This window comes from Panthera uncia, assembly GCF_023721935.1.
Source record: "Panthera uncia isolate 11264 chromosome A1 unlocalized genomic scaffold, Puncia_PCG_1.0 HiC_scaffold_17, whole genome shotgun sequence".
In the NCBI taxonomy this organism is placed as follows: Eukaryota; Metazoa; Chordata; class Mammalia; order Carnivora; family Felidae; genus Panthera; species Panthera uncia.
Window position 1 is genome coordinate 118,645,421 of NW_026057577.1, and position 20,350 is coordinate 118,665,770.

General features: G+C 44.5%; 2 pseudogenes; both read left to right on the plus strand.

The window, feature by feature from the left end:
• Nucleotides 1-2,389: 2,389 nt before the first annotated feature.
• Nucleotides 2,390-14,123, plus strand: LOC125934621 (tax1-binding protein 1-like; annotated as a pseudogene).
• On the plus strand, nucleotides 13,934-14,927 carry LOC125935285 (tax1-binding protein 1 homolog; annotated as a pseudogene).
• Nucleotides 14,928-20,350: the final 5,423 nt, after the last annotated feature.

Here is a 20,350-nt window from a genome sequence, read left to right on the forward strand (position 1 = left end):
AAAACAAACACTCTTTAATATTGTCAGTCAACAAAATCAATTCAACTTCAGATAACTCCATCCAAGATGATTGACTTTGTCCTTAATTTCATCGGGCTCCGACTTCTGAGGCAATTTACACCTTAGAAAACGTCCCCACCCATCCTAACATCCTGTGGGCCTATGCCCTGCGCCCAGGAGAGTATAAATTTGCAAGAAAGGAGTCTGTGCACACTTTCCCTCCCGTGGGCCGCTGAAGCAATGGGGCACAGCTATCCATGGGGCACATCCATCCGCTCTGCGTGCGCCAGGCCTGGGATTTGGCCCAGCGGGAGCAGGGACCCAGCACGCCGCTGACTTTGCACTCATTGAGCTCTGGGCCCTGGCCGATCCCTTTGTATCCAAAGCTTGGCCAGCTCTCTAGGGACGACCAGGACTTCAACCAAGAGCTGCTTCGTCGCCCCTGCGGGCTGCTGCACCAGTACTGCTGGCGACACGGACCCAGAAGCGGAGCACGTGGAGGCGGGGCTCAGGGCCGCCAGCCGCGGCCTCAATGCCCCGAGGCCCGCAAGCAACCAGAGGCGCCCCGCGGCAGAGCCTCCTTGCGCCGGCGTCGCCGGGACCGCCGTTCGCGGTGAAGACGCTTGAGAGCGGCGTCCTCCTCCTGCCAGACGAGCCACCCCTCGGCTTTCAAAGGCTCCATGGATTGGGTCCCACGCGCTGTGGCCCGGATCCCCGGGGCGGCGGCTCCGCCGCCCGTCTGAAGCGCCCAGGGCCCCTGAGACTTCCCCTGCGAGCAATCTCCTGGGACAACGAGGCTACAGTAACCGCCCCGTTTAGTAATCTGTTCTAATTACTCAGTGTAAGAATTTGGACTTCACAGACGTTGGGAGATTTTCTTTTAGCTTTCTTAATAAAAGTGTACAAAAAATGCTCTAATTCTGATTTTTCACTTACGTTTCTGGTTGGCTGTTGGGGAAGGACGAGGCGCAGGAGCGGGAGTGGCCGGTGCCGGTCCCCGCGCGGGGACCCTGGGGCGCCTGGTTTGCAGTGCACGGGGTGGGCGGTGGGGGTTTTCTCCGTGCGCGCGGGGGCGGCCGAGTGGGGGCGTGGAGGGTTGTCCAACTTGCCCGCGCGCGGTGGACTATCCGGGAGACGCAGCACCCGGGCAGCCAGCAGCCGCAAGAACTCCAGGCAGCCGGGAAATGTCCCCGCTCCGTGGCCCTGGCCCTTCTGTGCCAGATTCCATCTCGGTGAGTCTCGTGGCGTCTTCACGTTGCTTCACATGTTCGCAGTTGGAAACTCAGGTTTCTTTTATCTGCGCAACTCACTCCAATGAAAGAAACTATTGTGTTTACTGTTCTAATGTTAGCAGAATGACCTGAGAAGGAACAATTTCCATCTGTGGGAGGTTTGCTTATTTACAAAAACCATGGAGTCCTTCGAAGGCAGCATAAAACCTTATAGCCGGGCAGTTGTTGAATCCTTTGCCGCATCTCTCAGCGCAAAAACTGTGGAGGCTGCGGCGGAGGAAGGAAAATCTTATTTGGGAAGCTTTAGAACCCACCACCTCTGGAGATGGAGCACCAACTGCCCGGAGCCAAGAGGAATCAGCAGCACAACGAGCAGGGCTGACTATTCCACTAGGCAAAATGCCTGGGGCCTCACAATAAGTTCACGGCCTCACAAAATTCTTTTAGTTTCTTTTAAAATCAAAAGGGAAAAATGAAGTCCTTGGTCAAAGAAAATATTTAATATAAATATAAGGTCTTAAAACCAATGCCGACCTGAAAGAGATGGGTTTTTTTCTTTTATGGATTGAGGGGCCAAGGAATGCAAAAGCGTGCCTGGGGCTCACGAAGACCGTATATAGTCACGGGAAGTGTGGGGGCGCTGTTCAAACTCCCCAGGCTAGGAACCGCGCGGTCTCTGGACACGGGGCACACGTGGGAGTCAGGAGCTCGGTGAGGCCGGTCGCGGAGGCGGAAGACTGGCAGTCAGGTCGGCAACTGCGCCTGCGCGGAGTGCTTCCTTGCTGGGTCCTCCAGCTCCGAAATTTTGCTTCCCTGAAATCTACTTATCGAAATTTATTTAACCCTTCAGTTTTAAATCATCTTCATTTCTTCCATAACTGTGTCCCCAAATCATCCATAAAATTAAGTGCCTAAAAATTTCACTGGTTTTGAGGACATCATTTCGTAATGACATGTTACCATATACCAAAACTTTTCTCTTTCGTTTTACGGATGTGGTTGATTCAGTTTGACCGTTGAGGCGGAAGGAGGGTTCCTCGGGGCGGGTGGGTGGGCGTGAGGGCAGCCGAGCTGGCAGTTACCGCGGAGGTGAGGATGGGAAGGGGGGGGGGCGGCTCCTCTCTGGACCTAGGCTACCCCGAGCCTCCAGGTAGCGGGGCCGGGCAGCGAGGGCTGGGGGCGCGGGCAGCGCCGGGGCATGGAGGGGAGCCTGGGGGCCGCTGGACGGAGGTAGGACCTCAGTTGTGGGCGGGGACCCGGACGCCGAGCGAATCTTGGCATCCTCCCATCCCACGTCTAGGCTCCTGCATTCGGTTGGGGCGTCCGAGGAAACGGCGCCTGGCCCACGCGGACTCGGGAGGATGACCCGGGAGGAGGAACCGGTGAGGACCGGGCCGAGCTCACCCAGAGGCCCACGGCGGAGGAGCAGATTTGGGGGGAAAGGGGAAAGGCGCCCTTCTTCCAGGCTGTGCCGCTTTCCTTCGTTGCAGGTCTGAGGAAGGGAGGGAGGGAGGAAGGAAAGAAGGAAGAAAAGAAGGAAGAAAGATGACAAGAAAAGAAAGGACAAAAAGAATGGGAGGAGGTTTAGGAGTAGGGTCAGAAGAAACTAAAATAGGAGTGCTTGGAATGCTTAGGAGGCTTGGCTTGGCATTGACCCCACTCTGGCCGTTGTTAGGGCTGGTTTCCCGCCCACTGTAAGGACTAGCAGCTTTTCTGCCTTCTTTCCCGAGAGTCACGCCCGGTCTTTCTCATTCCTCCACTCTTCGTTCCCTTCTGATGTTAACAACCTAAGCTCACCCGACCCTCCTGCGGTTGTGTTAGATCCCCGCAGTCTGGTCGCGGTCCTCATATGGTGAAGGGAAGGAGAGTAATAGCTTTCATTTTCCAGTTGTTGATTTGGAGCCAAAAGTGGGAGAAAACTCATTTAGCAGCTTTCCTACAACAGCGTCTCCATGTGCCTGCGCGGGGTGAGCAGTGGGGCTAACAGGACCATTTAAATGCCCCGCACTTTATTCCTTAAAGTTCCAGAGGAGGCTCTCCGCTTCCTTAATAATTCTTTCTTTCTATAGCATGTTTTCTCGGGCGCCACTGTGCTGGATCAAAAACAATAATAATAAAGCATGGTTTATCTGAATGCTTATAGGAAATAAGTATTGTACTAATATAGAAGGTTATTAATAGAGACACCTTAAATTTTTGATTTGTTTAAAAAATACGATATATATTAGTATATATATATAGAAACTATGTGTTTTTAGATTAAAAAATAGAAACCAAACTGTTCGTAATGGTTATCATGAATATTATCTTTCACTTTATTAGAAATTTCTATGAAAATTTGCACAAAATTTGCATTAATTTTGAAACTAAAATATTACCATATGCCTTTAATTATTTGATCTTAGGCTTCATACCTCCTTTAGTTTCCCCCCTTGAAAAGAAAACCTCCTGATGTGGAGAAACGGGAACCCTCTTGCACTGTTGGTGGGAATGCAAACTGGTGCAGCCGCTGTGGAAAACAGTGTGGAAGTTCCTCAAAAAAATTAAAAATAGGGGCGCCTGGGTGGCGCAGTCGGTTAAGCGTCCGACTTCAGCCAGGTCACGATCTCGCGGTCCGTGAGTTCGAGCCCCGCGTCAGGCTCTGGGCTGATGGCTCGGAGCCTGGAGCCTGTTTCCGATTCTGTGTCTCCCTCTCTCTCTGCCCCTCCCCCGTTCATGCTCTGTCTCTCTCTGTCCCAAAAATAAATTAAAAAAAAAAATTAAAAATAGATCTACCCTATGACCCAGCAATAGCACTGCTAGGAATTCACCCAAGGGATACAGGAGTGCTGAAGCATAGGAGCACATGTACCCCAATGTTTATAGCAGCACTTTCAACAATAGCCAAATTATGGAAAGAGCCTAAATGTCCATCAACTGACGAATGGATAAAGAAGATGTGGTTTATATACACAATGGAATACTACTTAGCAATGAGAAAGAGTGAAATCATGCCATTTGCAGCAATGTGGATGGAACTGGAGGGTATTGTGCTACGTGAAGTCAGTCAGAGAAAGACAGATACCATATGTTTTCACTCATATGTGGATCTTGAGAAACTGCACAAAAGACCATGGGGGAAGGAAAGGGGGAAAAAAATAGTTACAAACAGAGAGGGAGGCAAACCATAAGAGACTCTTAAATACAGAGAACAGGGTTGATGGGGGGTGAGGGAGAGGGGAAAATGGGTGATGGGCACTGAGGAGGGCACTTGTTGGGATGAGCACTGGGTGTTATATGGAAGCCAATTTGGCAATAAATTATATTTTTAAAAATTGGAAAAAAATAAAAGAAAAGAAAACCTCCTAGGGATGCCTGGTTGGATCGAACTCCATGATAGGGCATTATGTTAAAAATAAATAAAATAAAATAACAGTAACTAAATTAAAAAGCTGAGAGAATTGAATTGTTATTTAAAAAAATAAGTGGGAATTTTTATTTCTGGGGGGTCAATTTTAGAAGTACTTCCTGATGAAGCCTGTGGTTTCAGCTTACTGTTTCTGTTGAAGGAGCTCTTTGTACTGCCTTTTGTCAACAATTTCAATATTTCCCCTAATTTTCTTTCCTTTTCAACTAAATTGTTGGTGGGTATTTTTGGGGTGAGAGCACAATATATTTAGCTTTGTGTATGGTAAAGGTGTTGCTCTTTTTTCTTCCTAGGTTCTGAGTTTATACTCAGCTTTGTATTCACCAGATTTGGAACAAAAGTTTGTCTTTTCACAGAGTGGTTCAGGAGGCTGAAAGGATTATGTTACTGGGAAATCATCTTCTCCACTCCTGCAATTTCTATAAGGTGCAATTTTCCGGAAATAATTTTCGTTTCTTGCTTCGTTTGTTAGTTTTCCCCACAGTGCTTGAGTGGATTATCTGTCTGTAGAGTTTGGAAGTGAATCCGCATATGAAAATTCCCACCTGTCAATCCCACTCTTGCTTGAGCCAGCTATCCATGGAAAACACATTTTCTAGTGTGCGTGGTGCTCCATGCTCTACAGCCCCATTTGGGGAAGTTTGAGGTGTGTAGCTGTCCGTGTGGCCGGATGGATGGATGTAAGTTTGCCATTCAGTGTTGAGAAATCCATTTTTGGTGTAGATATATAAGATGAGTCTTTCAGTCTAGTTTCTTGTGGGTAAGATTTTCCTGTATTCCATCCTCCCAACGCTGCAATTGAGTTGATTTATTCATCGCTTTCATTTTTGTATAGTTTTACTTTTTATCAATATAATTTAATATTCTGAATATTATTTTACATATTTTAATGATATTTTTGTTTTTTTCCTTATAAAACACAACTGTGCTGTATGTAGTTTTGAAATTAAAAAAATGTTTAAGTTCATTTATTTTGAGAGAGACGGAGACAGCACAAGTAGGGGAGGGGCAGAGAGAGAGAGGGAGAGAGAGAGAATTCTAAGCAGCTTCCACACTGCCAGCGCAGAGCCTGATGCAGGGGTTGAACTCATGAAGCTTGAGACCATGACTTGAGCCGACAGCAAGAGGTGGACACTTAACCAACTGAGTCACTAGGGTGACCCTGTGGTCTTTTACCCTTATTATTTCTCTGAATAGTGTACCACCACCATGATTTTGAATATTGTTGTAGTTTATTTATTTGAATTCTTGTAAAATATTCCATTCTGTAAATATACCACAGATCATTTAATCCACTCATCAATTTGATTCCTCCCTCTCCACCAGAATTTTGTTGCTGTAGACAGTGAAGATTTGGACATTCTATTCTATGTTTCCTGGTGTACATGTGTAAGAATTTCTCTTGTGTGTAGACCTTGGAATAGAATTGGTTGGTTATGAGATACTCCTAAGTTTTTAAGTTCTTCCTCATTTTACAGGCAAGTTGTGACAACTGAGCCTGATTCTGTGTAGGCTTCCATTGAAGAAATACTTTACCCAACTATTTAAGCCTACTGGAGACTTTCTTGCCTGCTTAAGTACATGAAAGCTAGAAATTCTATCTGCGTCCATGTAAATAAATTTTGTATGTTTCATGTCATGTTCTGACCTTCTTAGTATAGAACCTTTAAGATTCATTTCCGTACACATTCCAAAGGTTTCTGCCAATGTAAGTTAACTACTTGTTGCAATTGTTTTGATACATGAGCAATAAATCCAAATTCACACTTTATAGTTGTCCCTTTGGGGCATTCTAGTATCTGCAGCTAGTTATGGGTTTGGAATGAACTATGATGCTTATGACTTTAGGTGAATTGACATTCTTCTAGAAGCTAACTTTCTCAGTGAGATCTTCTCTGTGTCTTTAATCAAGGAAGGGCTAGCCTCCTTAGACGAGGGACTCGTTCTTCAAGGGAAGCTCAGAGAGATATGGGGATTGAAGGTTCTTATATTGACAAAGATCCACCCACATTGACCCATTTGAATCCACAGAGTCTTATTACTTGCTCATCAGTCCCCCTGCTTGCACGTGAGAGGTGTGGCAAAGATGTGAATTCACCTTCTATTTTAATTCAGCCTCTAAAAGGCTCCAATTTGGGGTCTGATTTTTGGCCCTCTCATCACTGTACCTATGAGAAATAAGGCTTTTTAAAGGGGCATTACTGAAACTTTTTCTTTCAAAAATTTAAATCCTTGTATCTTTTGTTTTTGTGACTCCTACAATTCAGTGGAGGCAGCCATCACACCCTGTGGTTATTGTAGCCCTCACTCTCATCGAAATGGTCTACAGAGACAACCAATTAGACCTCCAGTATTTTGACTTCAGTAAATTTTTCACTGCAGATAATAAAAAGTTATAACCTGTCTACCATGTTTCAGTAGAAATGAAGCATTCATGTTCAAGTTTAGCAAATTTACCAATACTCATCCTCTAGGGTTATGTTGATTTCTGGGTCTGAAAACCAATTCTAAATTCTCCTTTTTAAATTGTTTTCTGAACCCACTCCTGGTCACATACACTCTACCTGTCAAGTTCAGTCAGGAAAAGAGAAACTCAAGCGGCCAATGCTGTGTGAGCCTGAGCAACCGTGCTCCGATTACACTGCCAAAGCCATAAGTGGCTTGACTTTTTCCTGCCTTGTATGCAACCAAGGATGCCTTCCACGGAGGATGGGTATTCCATGAAAAGGAAAACACCCCGCAGAGGCTGGAGGAGCTGTAAGACTGGAGAAAAAGGCCAACAAGTCCAGCTTGACAAGAAATGGTTTATTAAAGGGACTTACAGACAGAGGTATGTCTTGGGTAGATCTCCACAACCCCGCCTCCCGTAAGACTCGCTTTTATAGCACTCCAGGCTGGGGAGTACGTGCCGAGGGGACTACCCAGGAGGAAATGTTTGAGGATCACAGTCATACCTCTAGAGCAGGTTAAGGATGTTCTACCCCAAGAGTGTACTCAAGGGTGCGGTTAAACAAACAGAAAAGATAAGGGGTGTGTTGCTGTGCTGAAGAAGTCTTCAGGTTGCAGAACGATCATCATGGCAGATTTGTCCAAGATGGTGTTCGTCTGGCTCAGACACTCCGCGCCTCAAATCCAGCTCTTATGATCTCACACGCCCACCTCTTCCGCCATATTCCCTGAGCCATCATGGAGGGGCTTTTGGAGGTAGGTGTTTTTGCCAGACGGTGTTCAAATTAAGGGTTTAAACCACAGCAGAAGTACAGACAGCAGCAGTAAAAGAAACCCCTGAAAAAGGGAGCAAACCTCATTACTAGCATGAATCCCACTGTAAACCATCTCTGTAGGTCTATGCCCACTACAGAAAAGGGTTTCCTTCACTAGCATGAGAGAGGAGCAGCAGGCTAAGGACAAAAGAATAAATGCTTAGTGGGTACTGTCTGGGAAAACCCTCTCCCTCAGTATGATGCTAGTGGCTTCGCTCTTTGTCGTGAGGACAGAGGGAGTCTGAGGTGCATGAACAGGAGGGACACACCAGACACGTTGCCTGAGGCCAAAGAGTCAGCCTGTCCGTGTAAAATTAAAGGTGGTGCAAACAAGCATGTCAGGTAACCAGCCATATCGTGCTTTGTGGTATCGATGCCTGTGTGGAATACGTATATGTTGACTGTTTTGGCCCCAACTCCAGCAGGATCAACGGGGACCACTTTAGCCCTCCAGGATATTTCTCACACTCTGGCAAGAAACAGCCTGTTCAACTTGGGGGAAGTTGCCATTCCAAGCCCCATTCAAGCGTCCCCTCCCCCAGGGAGAATGGGCTGAGGAGCACAGAATACAGTTGTTTCTGGCCTGCTTTGAGCTCAGGAACCAGTGCTTCAGGCCTTGTTGTCCAGAAGGCATGCTGGTTTTGGTACCTAACCGTGGGTTTGGAGGGTGGCTACAGGCTGTCAAATTTAACAAGGTCATGGCTTCTGGCAAGATGTGCCACTGTAAGAGGGCTCTGAGTTGAGCTTTGAGAATGTCATTCTTCCTTGCAGTGAGTCCAGCAGCTTGTTGATTATAGGTTAGATGAAACTGCCCATGTATGTCCTGTTCATGAGCCCAGTCCTGTGTCCAGTGAAATATATGTCCTATCACTATGTATCCTTTGAGGTTATCCATACATGACACAAAGTTGTTCGAGGCCATTGATGTTGGCATTTTGATTAGCTCTTTTGCAGGGGTGGCGTGTGTGAGCCCAGAAGCTGTATCACCACAAGTTCGGATGTGCTTTTTTTCTTGCCTTGTGGGTAGAAGACCAATACAATCAATTTGCCAGTCTAAAACTGGTTGGATCCCAGGAGGATTGTGTGGTGTGTGGAACCTTCCTAGGTCTCAGACTGTAAGAGATCAGGCAGTTGCTAACAGCTGCTAGGAGGTCAGTACAGCACTTCACTATGCTCCATCCCACCCTTGTACTGAGATGCTCACTGTGCTTATGAACCCCTGCAACCAATTCTAAACTTTGTATGGGGGTAAGGGCCCTATCTTTGCTAAGGGGTCTGTCTCAATATTCTCAGGGGATGAGGGAGGCCTATGCTCCGAGACATGGAAATCAGTATAGGAGGCAGCAGAGTCCTGTATCCTTTCCTATATATCTTTCCATATTTCTGCTACTTATAATGATTTCTGTGGGTCCCTAGCCCATTGGGCCACCTGTGTTGTCAAACCCCTATAGACAGCCCAAGTGTCCATGCAGAGGGTAAGGAGCCAAGGTGTGTGTATATATACCATCCAGGCAGCTCTCAATTCAGCCCATTGCCTGCTTTTAGCCTATTCCAAGTCTCAAACCGGATAGTATCAGTCTGGGGCTAGATCGCTAATGTAGTCTAGTACTAGCATTCTCTCTAATAAACCCATCTGTATAGCAAGCTTCTTTAGGAATATGGTATTTGCCTTTCTTTATGTGTTATGGGGTCTCTCCATAGGAGGCTGGGGGGGGCATTAAAGATTTCACATTCTGCTGCCCAAAGTTAGCATGTAATTCAGCTCCCGATGGACTAGTGGAGAGAACACTCCTTTGTTGTAAGTAAGCGTCTTAGAGGCTTGTGCTACTGCAGATGCCATTCTTGCAAATATACCATCTGTCCACCCCTTTACAGGCAAACTGGTCCAGGCATTTATCAGAGGGATGGTCATTACGGGCTCCCCTTGTTAAAGGACCTTATGGACTCAACGCTTGTTCAATAGGAGAATTTCAGCTCTCTGCTCCCTTCCAGAGTTGTGACCAAAAGCTAAACGGAGTTAACTTCCCATGCTGTTCCTTCCATCAAGCCCAGTTCATCTTATCTGGTGTAGCAGTCACATCTAAGGTCGGGGTATACCAGGGAAAGGTGCCCTAAAGCCTGTGCTTGAGCAGCTACTACCTTAGCTCGGTCAAAGGCAGCTTGATGTTCTTCTACCCAATGCTGATGCACTCCCTTTTTTGCCAGATGGTATAGAGAGTGCAGGCATGTTAAATTTAGTCTCAAAGGCTGGAGAGTATGTTCTGGGGACCATCTAGGAGGAAGTGTTTGAAAATTACATTCATATCTCCAGAACATATCATGGATGTTATGCCCTAAAACCGTACTGTAGGGTGTGGTTAAACAGAAAAAAAAAATGGGGAGGATGCTATGTTCAAGAAGGCTTCAGGTCATGGAATGGTCACCAAGGTAGATTTGTTCAAGATGGTGTTAGGGTGGCTCACACACTGGTAAGTACATTTATTATTGGAGAAAGGTAAAAAGAAGGTATTGAATGCTCTGGCCATAAAAGTTGAACAAAGTAAGAGACTTCTAGAGGTGATTGATTGTATTTAACAGGGACAGGAGGAAAAGAAGATAAATTGGTCCCATTGAAGACTAGAGGATCTTTAGCATCATGGAAAGATCAGAATCTTTGATGACAAATCCAGCAATCTGGAAGGTTACCTCCCTTAGCAATGGCCTGGGAGCTATGAATGAGGCATTATCTTTCCAGGCCAATGCCAAAGTAAAGAAAAGGAAAAGAGGGAGAACCTATTTCATATTTAAAGTATGAAGTCTTGATCCATTGTCTTGGGCAGAAGCAGTTTACCTCAATGCCAGCTACTTCTCTTCCCTGTCAATTTGTTTCAGAGGTCTCCAGTGTCTGTAAACCACCAGATATCAGGTGGATCCTTCTTCAGTTGTTACATGTGTACTCAAGGCTCAGTGCCTTCCAATTTTGCAGCAGTGTCAGTGGTCAGGAGCACTTGGTAAGGTCCTTTTCAATGAGGCTCAAACACTGTTTTCTCTAATGCTATTTCCAGAATACCCAATCATCGATCTCCCCACTATGACAAACAAGATCCTTTGAATTGGAGTCTGGAGAGGCTTCTTTAACCTGTTGATGATAGGCTTTACCATAAGACATTGAAGACTTAAGAAGCCAGTCATATTAGCATGAGATAATAAAGGATCAGGAGAAAGTTGTATACCCATAGACATTGGTCTCCTAGCGACTATCTCATATGGAATGAGTTTGTGTTTCCCAAGAGGGATACCGTGAATAGTCAGCAAAATCAAAAGCAATACCTTCGGTCAGGAAAGTACAGTTGTTTTGGCAAGTTTAGTTTAAAGTTAGAGGATCCCATTAGTTCTCTCAACCTTACCTGAAGATTGAGGATGATAGGGACAATGATAATTCCAAGAAGTTTGCAAGGTTTTCATCCAGGTTCCTTGATTTGCCTGGTGAAGGTGGGTTCTTCTGTCGCTGGAGATTGGGAAAGGTATACCAGGTGGGAAACGCAATTTCTAACAGTTTCCTTGCTGCCATGAGGACATCAGCCTTGTAGCAGGAGAAAACTTCAACCCTTCTGGAAAACCACATACAATAACAAGAACATATTCATAACCAATAATGAGTGGCAGTTGAATGAAGTCTAGCTGTAGGTGTTCAAAGGGTCCAGAAGGAGGTCTGAAGCCTCTGGGAACAAAACCAGTTTATGGACCTAGATGGAAATCAGACATTGCTGGTAAAAATTTTTTTTGCAACTTTATTGAAGCTTTTGACACAATGTTTATTCATAAGTTGGGTCATTTAGGATGGTGAAGGAATGCAAAAAGCAAAAAATGGGGTTTTCGAGGGAGGTAGGAGGAACCAAGCAAGTGTCTTGGGTTTCCCATATCCCTGAGTGTTCATTTAATTTACAACCATTGTTTACCCATCTCTTTTTTAAAAATTTTATCTTTTATTTTTTAAAGCTTACATCCAAATTATTTAGCATATAGTGCAACAATAATTTCAGGAGTAGATTCCTTAGTGCCTCTTACCCATTTAGCCCATCCCTCCTCCCATCACCCCTCCAGTAACCCTCCGTTTGTTCTCAATATTTTTGAGTCTCTTCTGTTTTGTCCCCCTCCCTGTTTTTATATTCTTTTTGTTTCCCTTCCCTTATGTATCTGTTTTGTCTCTTAAAGTCCTCATAAGAGTGAAGCCATATGATTTTTGTCTTTCTCTAATTTCACTTAGCATAATACCATCCAGTTCCATCCATGTAATTGCAAATGGCAAGATTTCCTTCTTTTTGATTGCTGAGTAATACTCCAATTGTTCACCCATCTTAATTTCTCTGATTCAGGAGCAAAACGTTGCCATGTCATAAACACATCAAGATGGGAAAAGTCTGGCAGTGTGGGCCCATTTCTTGCAGAAAGAGAATGGACTTTCTCTACATCTTACAAATACACAATCTTACAAATACAATGTAAAAAAGGCTTAGTATTATTTGACAATACTTCCCACGAAATATACATATCAAATAAGCCTAATTAGTTTGGCAAATACTTTGAAATATTGTAGGTCAAAAAAACTTCATTTACAATTTGATTTTGGGAAATTTGTAAAAAATATTTTAAAAAAAGTTTTAAAGCCCTTCTCTACTTAGGACCACAGATGATTATGAAACCTAATAGTTAAAAGGTAAAGAAACTTGGGGAGTATAGCCAGTTGGTGGAGCGAGGCAGTGAGGTGGAAGAGGTCAAAGGCTGATGGTGGTATAGGCTCAGAGGCTCTCTAATGCTCCCTCTGTCCTAGAGCCTCTTGAACGATTCACAATGACATCTTTTCAACAAGTCCCCTTGCAGACTTCCAACTTTGCCCATGTCATCTTTCAATATGTGCCCAAGAGGGGCGCCTGGGTGGCTCAGTCAGTTGAGCGTCCGACTTCAGCTCCGGTCATGATCTCACGGTCTGTGAGTTTGAGCCCCACGTCGGGCTCTGTGCTGACAGCTCAGAGCCTGGAGCCTGCTTTGGATTCTGTGTCTCCCTCTCTCTCTGCCCCTCCCCCACTCATGCTCTGTCTCTCTCTGTCTCAGAAATAAATAAACATTAAACAAAAATATGTGCCCAAGAGTTATCTTCCTAATTCCCACCTGGAATTTCATTGCACCGTAACTCCATATGTCCATCCACATCCAGAAGATTGGGTTGATATATTCAAGGTTGGATGGAGTACTGCTTGTGATTATCACACATTGTTATGGCCTTGTATGCCTGAACATTATGTAGAAGGAACCACCATTAATTGTGTATTTGCATTTCAAGGATATTGCCTTCCAAATGATGATGGAGCATTTTATTAGTTCTGTTATGTTACCCATTAGGGTGAAATTCGTGGAGCAAGTACACCTTTCCAGTTGAGAACTTCTCCAGCTGAAGAGTTACTTACTATGGAAGATGAAGGAAATTCTGACATGTTAGTGGTGACCACAAAAGTTGGCCTTCTCGAGTTGAAAATTGAGAAAACCATGAAAGAAAAAGAAGAACTCTTACATTTCATTGATGTTCTGGAAAAAGAACCAGCACAACTTGCAGAACAAGTTGGAAGAATGCAAATAGAAGGTAACCATGAGAAAGAAAGATGTGACCAACTAATTGCAATCTGAGCAAGCGGGTCTTGTTGAAGTATCACAAAGTTAGAAATGGAAAATGAAGGGTTTAAGAAGAGATACAGTGATGTTACATGCAAAGCTCTCCAGCTTGAGGAAGATATTGTGTCAGTGACACAGAAAGCAATTGAAAAGAAACTGAATGAGGCAGTTTACAGGACAAACTCAGGAAGGCATGATATGAAAGAGAACAACTGGAACATTAGTTGAAGATGGAAAAGGATGAGAAGGAACTTTATTAAGGTACCTTTGAAGAATACTGAAATATAAAATACCAAGCCGTGTCAGAGGTCCAGACATTAAAGAATTTAGATGGGAACAAAGAAAGCATGATTAGTCGGGCTCCTGGCTGACTCAGCCAGGGGAACATGCACCTCTTGATCTCTGGGTTGTGAGTTTGAGCCCCATGTTGGGTATAGAGATTGCTTAAATTAAAAAAAAACTTAAGAAAAAAAGCATGATTACTTATTGCCAAGAAGATATTGGAAGGCTGCAGTTCTGTTTGGCTGAAAAGGAAAATCTGCAAAGGGCTTTCTTGTTTATAACCTCAAGTAAGATACAGGGTGTGTGTGTGTGTGTGTGTGTGTGTGTGTGTGTGTGTGTGGTTTGTTTGTTTGCTTTTAAAGGAGCAACTATGTAAAGCAGAGGAACAGATTCAGGCAACTGGGCAAGAAATGGTCTTTCTGGCCAGAGAACGTAGTGATGCTGTGAATGTGGGAGATCAAACAATGGCAGAGCTGCATGCTGCACAGCTGGAAAGTGGGAAAGTGAGAAAGTCAAAAAGCAGGTAGCTGATGCAGTGGCAGGACATCAACTAAATGCTGTGAAAAGAGATCAGGAAGAGACTGATACATGGGTGCACGATATGAGAAGAGAAGTGGAAGATTTGAAACATCATCTTCAGATGGCAGCAGATCATTAATTACAAAGATAATTCAAGGAATGCCAGAGGGGCCCAAAACAAATAAATACACTTTCAGACCAATCAGCCAGTAGCAACAGCGTATTCACCATGAAAATTGGGAATCGGCAGAAAGTAAAGGATGCCTCAATAAACAGACCCAGCTACTGCTGGCTCTACTGTAGATGTAAAAGCCATCACTGTCTGCAGCTGAGACAGTTTCTGCCCTTGTAACAAAGGGGAAAGTCTGTGAAATGACCAAGGATATTGCTGACAAGACAAAAATATAATAAATGTAAACTACACTTGCAGGATGAGAAAACAAAATGCAATAATATGCTGATGAACTTGCAAAAGTGGAGTCAAAATAGAAAGAACAAGTGAAGATTGCTGGAAATGTAAAACCAGCAGTGGTTGAAGTACAGGACAGTGACAAACTTGAGAGAGAGACAAAGAAATAGATGGTCTAACTTCACATTTGGAAAACCTTTCCAGGAGCAAGGAACTTGAAAGAACTCTAGAAAATCAAGCAGAAAGGAAACGGAAGGTCAGAACTTCCACGGTTCTCAGAAGATTTCACAGTGTCTCAACATATGCTCAGAGCAAAATGGTCATGTTGCTGCAGTGCTGAATATACAACCCGTTCTGCAATATGTTAATCCTTGTGCGACACAGGAAACCAGAGATGGAGCAGATGGTGCTTTTTTTAAAAAAATGTTTTTTATGTTTGAGAGAGAGCGAGCAAGTGGGGGAGGGCAGAGAGAGAGGAGAAACAGGGGATCCAAAGCAGGCTCTGTGCTGGCATCATGGAGCACGTGCAGGGCTCCAACTCAGGAACCTCTGAGATCATGCCCTGAGCAGAAATCTGACTCTTAACAGAGCCACCCAGGCACCCCACAGATGGTGCTTTTTACCCAGATGAAATCCGAAGGGTACCTGTGAGAGCCTTCTTGAGGACTGAAGATAATGGTCTTTGCAGCCAGCCTGCCAGATACCTTGGTCGGCCTGATGGTTTAGAAGATCTGAGGACAAGAAAGAAGATGAGAGTGTGCCCACTGCTCCTGACCCTCCAAGTCAGCATTTACATGGGCACATGGGCACAAGACAGGCTTTTGCTTTGATTCCAGCTTTGATGTTCACAAGAAGGGTCCCCTCTGTGAATTACTGTACCCTCCCAACTATAATCAGAGCAAATTTCAAGAACATATTGAAAGTCACAGGCAGGTGACTTGCACAATGTGCAGCAAGCAGTCCCCTCCTGCCTGCGACCAGCAGGGCTTTGAAAGGCATGTGTAGACCCATTTTGATCATGGTTTAAATTTGACTAGTTACATTTTATTATGAGTTAGTAATCCAGTTTAGCCATTAAAAAAAAAATCACCTCAAATAGACCACTGTGGAGACCACACGGTATCACTTCCATGAACCGTCTACCACACTTTTCTGAACAAGGGCTACTTTTGAGTTGTGTGTTGCTAGTGTCAGGGTCAATCATTGGCTTATCAATAAATATAATTGTAACTTCTGTTACTCTTACCAGCTCAAGATAAGACGTTTTTCTGTGTTTGTATCTTTTTTTTTTCTAATGTTTATTTATTTATTTTGAGGGTGGGGAAGGGCAGAGAGAGAGGGAGAGAGAGAATTGCAAACTGGCTCTGTGCTGACAGCGCAGGGCTCAGGACTTGATCTCAAGAACTATGAGAGCATGACCTGAGCTGAAATCAAGAGTTGGCTACTTAACTAAGTGAGCCACCCAGGTGCCCCTCTGTGTTTGTATCTTTATTTATTCCCCACTTTGGAAAGGTATATGAATAAAAGAAATGGAGTATTTTAATGTTACTGTACTGAAAATGTATGTACATAGAGTGTGTTATTTAACACAATATTTACAAGTTTCTGTTGACCTTGTTGATTGAGTGTGACTATCAAATATAATGTAATAAAAGTAATTTTCATAAAAAAGGTAAAGAAACTTTACACAGTATATCATAATCATACAATAAATCCCAAGAAAACTGTCCTTTTAACAGAGAGAAAACAAAATTTTAATTTCGCACCAGTTTACTTTTGATATTAAAACTCATTTTTAAGTAAATTAATTTTAATCTTAGTTTGACTACACATTACAACTCCTTTTCAAAGATTCCTTTTCTAGGGTGCTGACAGCTCAGAGCCTGGAGCCTGCTTCAGATTCTGTGTCTCCCTCTCTCTCTGCTCCTACCCCACTCAAGCTCTGTCTCTTGCTCTAAAAATAAATTAAACATTAAAATTCCTTATCTATAATCCTTCTACAAACTTTCTTTTCTGCATTCCAATTTTGTCCTGTTTTTCTTCTTTAAACACCCTCACTTTGAGGCAAAATTACTTTCTTTTCCCTTAAGAAAAAAATGTACCTCCTTTCCTCACATCTTCTCTTATTGAAACACATCCTACTTTTTTGGCACATGAAGATACTTCCCTTATTATTATTATATTTCCCTTATTATTATTTTGAATTGCGTATATTATTTAGATCACCTTAATTTCTAGTGAAAACTAAGTAAGCAATTGTGAACTGAGTGTTATAGCAGCATTCTTTAAATTTGCAAATTTATAAATACATTTCATAATTTCTAGAAGCATATTTTTTCAGTTTTCCCAGATAGCATTAACACATCTGGGTAACTTTTAGTTTTTCTGCGATGAAAGGACTAGATGATGCCTAGAAACCTGACAGATAAAACTGGGCCTGTGTAAATGTGTCCGTGAGGATGTGCAAATATGCCTGTACTGCCTCCTCAGAGGGAATTATATCATTGTGTCCTCATATAATGTCATCAATATAATGCCCAAATGGCATCTTTCCAATTGTAAGGTACTTAAATCCTATCAAACCTGCTAGCAGAGGTGATGAGCAATTGCAGGACTGTTTATAAATATCCCAGAGGGAGCTAACGAAATGTAAACTAAGTCCCTTAAAAAGTGAAAGAAAATTGGGCCTGGGACTCGTACACAGTGGGAACAAAACAGAACATACTAGCTAGGTCAGTGACTGTGAAGGATGTTCTTTGGGCCTGTTGTATGTCCTATAATCAGTTCTATAATATTAGGAATTGGAGCCTAAATCAGGGAACCTGAGCAGTGAGGTTTGGATAGATAGTCAACGGTGAGGTGTCATGCATTAGTGGTTGGCTTAATACTAGCCTATGGGGCTATTGAAAGGGGGGAGCTTTGGGAATAAAGACTTTTTTTTTTTTAATTTAAAAAGTTTAGGGGCACCTGCGTGGCTCAGTTGGTTAAGCGTCCAACTTCAGCTCAGGTCAGGATCTCACGGTTTGTGAGTTCAAGCCCCACGTTGGGCTCTGTGCTGACAGCTCAGGGCCTGGAGCCTGCTTCAGATTCTGTGTCTCCCTCTCTCTCTGTTCCTCCCCTGCTCACATTCTGTCTCTCTCTCAAAAATAAATAAAGATTGGGAATGCAAGCTGGTGCAGCCACTCTGGAAAACAGTATGGAGGTTCCTCAAAAAACTAAAACTAGACCTACCCTACCACCCAGCAATTGCACTACTAGGCATTTATCCAAGGGATACAGGTGTGCTGTTTCGAAGGGGCACATGCACCCCCATGTTTCTAGCAGCACTATCAACAATAGCCAAAGTATGGAAGGAGCCCAAATGGCCATCGATGGATGAATGGATAAAGATGTGGTATATATACACAATGGAGTATGACTCGGCAATCAAAAAGAATAAAATCTTGCCATTTGCAGCTATGTGGACGGAACTGGAGGGTATTATGCTAAGTGAAATTAGTCAGTCAGAGAAAGACAAATATCATATGGCTTCACTCATATGAAGACTTTAAGAGACAAAACAGATGAACATAAGCGAAGGGAAACAAAAAGAATATAAAAACAGGGAGGGGGACAAAACAGAAGAGACTCATACATATGGAGAACAAACTGAGGGTTACTGGAGGGGTTGGAGGGGGGATGGGCTAAATGGGTAAGGGGCACTAAGGAATCTACTCCTGAAATCATTGTTTCACTATATGCTAACTAATTTGGATGTAAGTTTAAAAAAATAAATAAAATTTAAAAAAATATTTTAAAAATTAAAAAAAATTTTTTTAAAGTTTATTATTTTTGAGAGAGAAAGAGAGTGTGTGTGCATGCGTGGAGGAGGGGGGAGAGAAAGAGAGAATCTCAAGCAACCATGCAGAGCCGGATATGGGGCTGGAACTTATGAACCCTTGAGATCATGACCTGAGTGGAAAGCAAGAGTACACTTAACTGACTGAGCCACCCAGGCTCCCCATGACTCTTGGCTGAAGCATATCTTTAATAATGGGATAGGCCTTCAGTGCTTTCTTTAAGTCATACTGGGGAGTGTTTACTGTCTTGACTAGAGAGGAGTGGTCAAGGCATCCATTTGGCAGGCCAGTTAGGAAGAACAAGAGCATGGCATCCTGTCAGGGCATCCATGCTTATAGTAAGGAAAGAAAGAGCCAGGAGGCCACCACCAGAGGAGGCCATTTGAAGTGAATGTTCCCAATAGCTACATCCCAATGGGTTTATACACCTTTGATTGTTTTGTCAGCAATGCCCTATAAGGATAAGGACTTTCCTTTTGGGAACTGAGAGGGATTTCATGGAATGACAGTGACCTGGGCCCTGGTATCTAATAGGGGCCAAAAAAAAAAAAAAGACTGAAATTTTATTGTCCCACTGGACTACCAGAGTGGCATAGAGGAAATTGTCCTGGGAAGGTGGGACAAGCCCCAGGGAGTCGCCAATTCCTGGGGTAGAACCTGGAGTGGCTGCTAGGCCTGGTGGTTAGGGAAAGGGACAAGGTTGGTAGTGGAATCAAGCTGGGGAAGGTCAGAAGAGGTAGAGGGCTATTATGTGGAAGTGGAGGGCCAGCAGAAGGATGCTGTGGATGACAGAATCTAGTTTTAGGCTCCTAAGTTTAGAAGCTGGTTGTCCAGAGATTAAGTGGCCAGGAACCCTGAGTCTCCATAACTCCCAGCAGGGCTTTGCCTGTGTATTCCCATAGAAGGAAACATTAGATGGGCAGGGTGTTACTGGGGAGGGAGTGGGGACTGCTTCTGCCACAAACGAAACAAAACAAACAAAACGATTTCCTTCCACCCAGTGCTTTTGATTTGGGAACGGACAGTGGAAGCAGTAGTGCTTGTACCACTTTTCAGGAGTAGCACCCGGTGCTAGTTTATGGGCTACAGCAACCCCGGATTCAGAACCAAGGGTTTCCCACTAGAGCCGCCAGAATGGTCAGAACCGCTGGTTCCTCCCGGCACCACAGTTGCTCTGGGAAGAGGGATGTTCATCTTTGGCTCCACCACAGCCATTTGCTGTGCTGGCACAGGGAGTGTCCCAGCACCACTCCTTCTAGGGAACTGCAGGTCGCTCAGGCAGCTCGGTTGAGGGATCTCAGCCCCAGTTTCTCCTTATTTCCCCTGGGAGTACCCATTCAAGCAGGGGATTGGGAAGGCACATCTCCCTTCCCTGAGACCAACTCTCGGGCGCCTGCACTGATCAGTGCTCTCTGCTGGCCCTTGCTCCTTCCAGCGTTGGCAGGTGTCAGCCTCCCCTCCACTAGGTGCATGGCCCATGATGTGCGGTCACAGTTTCTGGCAGAGCCGGGCTGGCGCTTTCCCGGTGGAGGTGGCTCTGCTTGGCGCGGAGCTGGGTGTGTTTCGCCGGGGTCGCCCATCCTTTCGCTTTGCGGGGTGTTCCGTTCCAGGCCCCACTGACAGCCGGGAAATCGGGGTGGCGGTGGGTCAAGGGGCAGCACCTGTGCATGAGCCCAGCGAGGTGTTCCTCGGGGGGGGGGGGTGCAACTCCGCGCCGGTACCCAGCAGCCTGTTTCTCATCACCACTTTCGCGA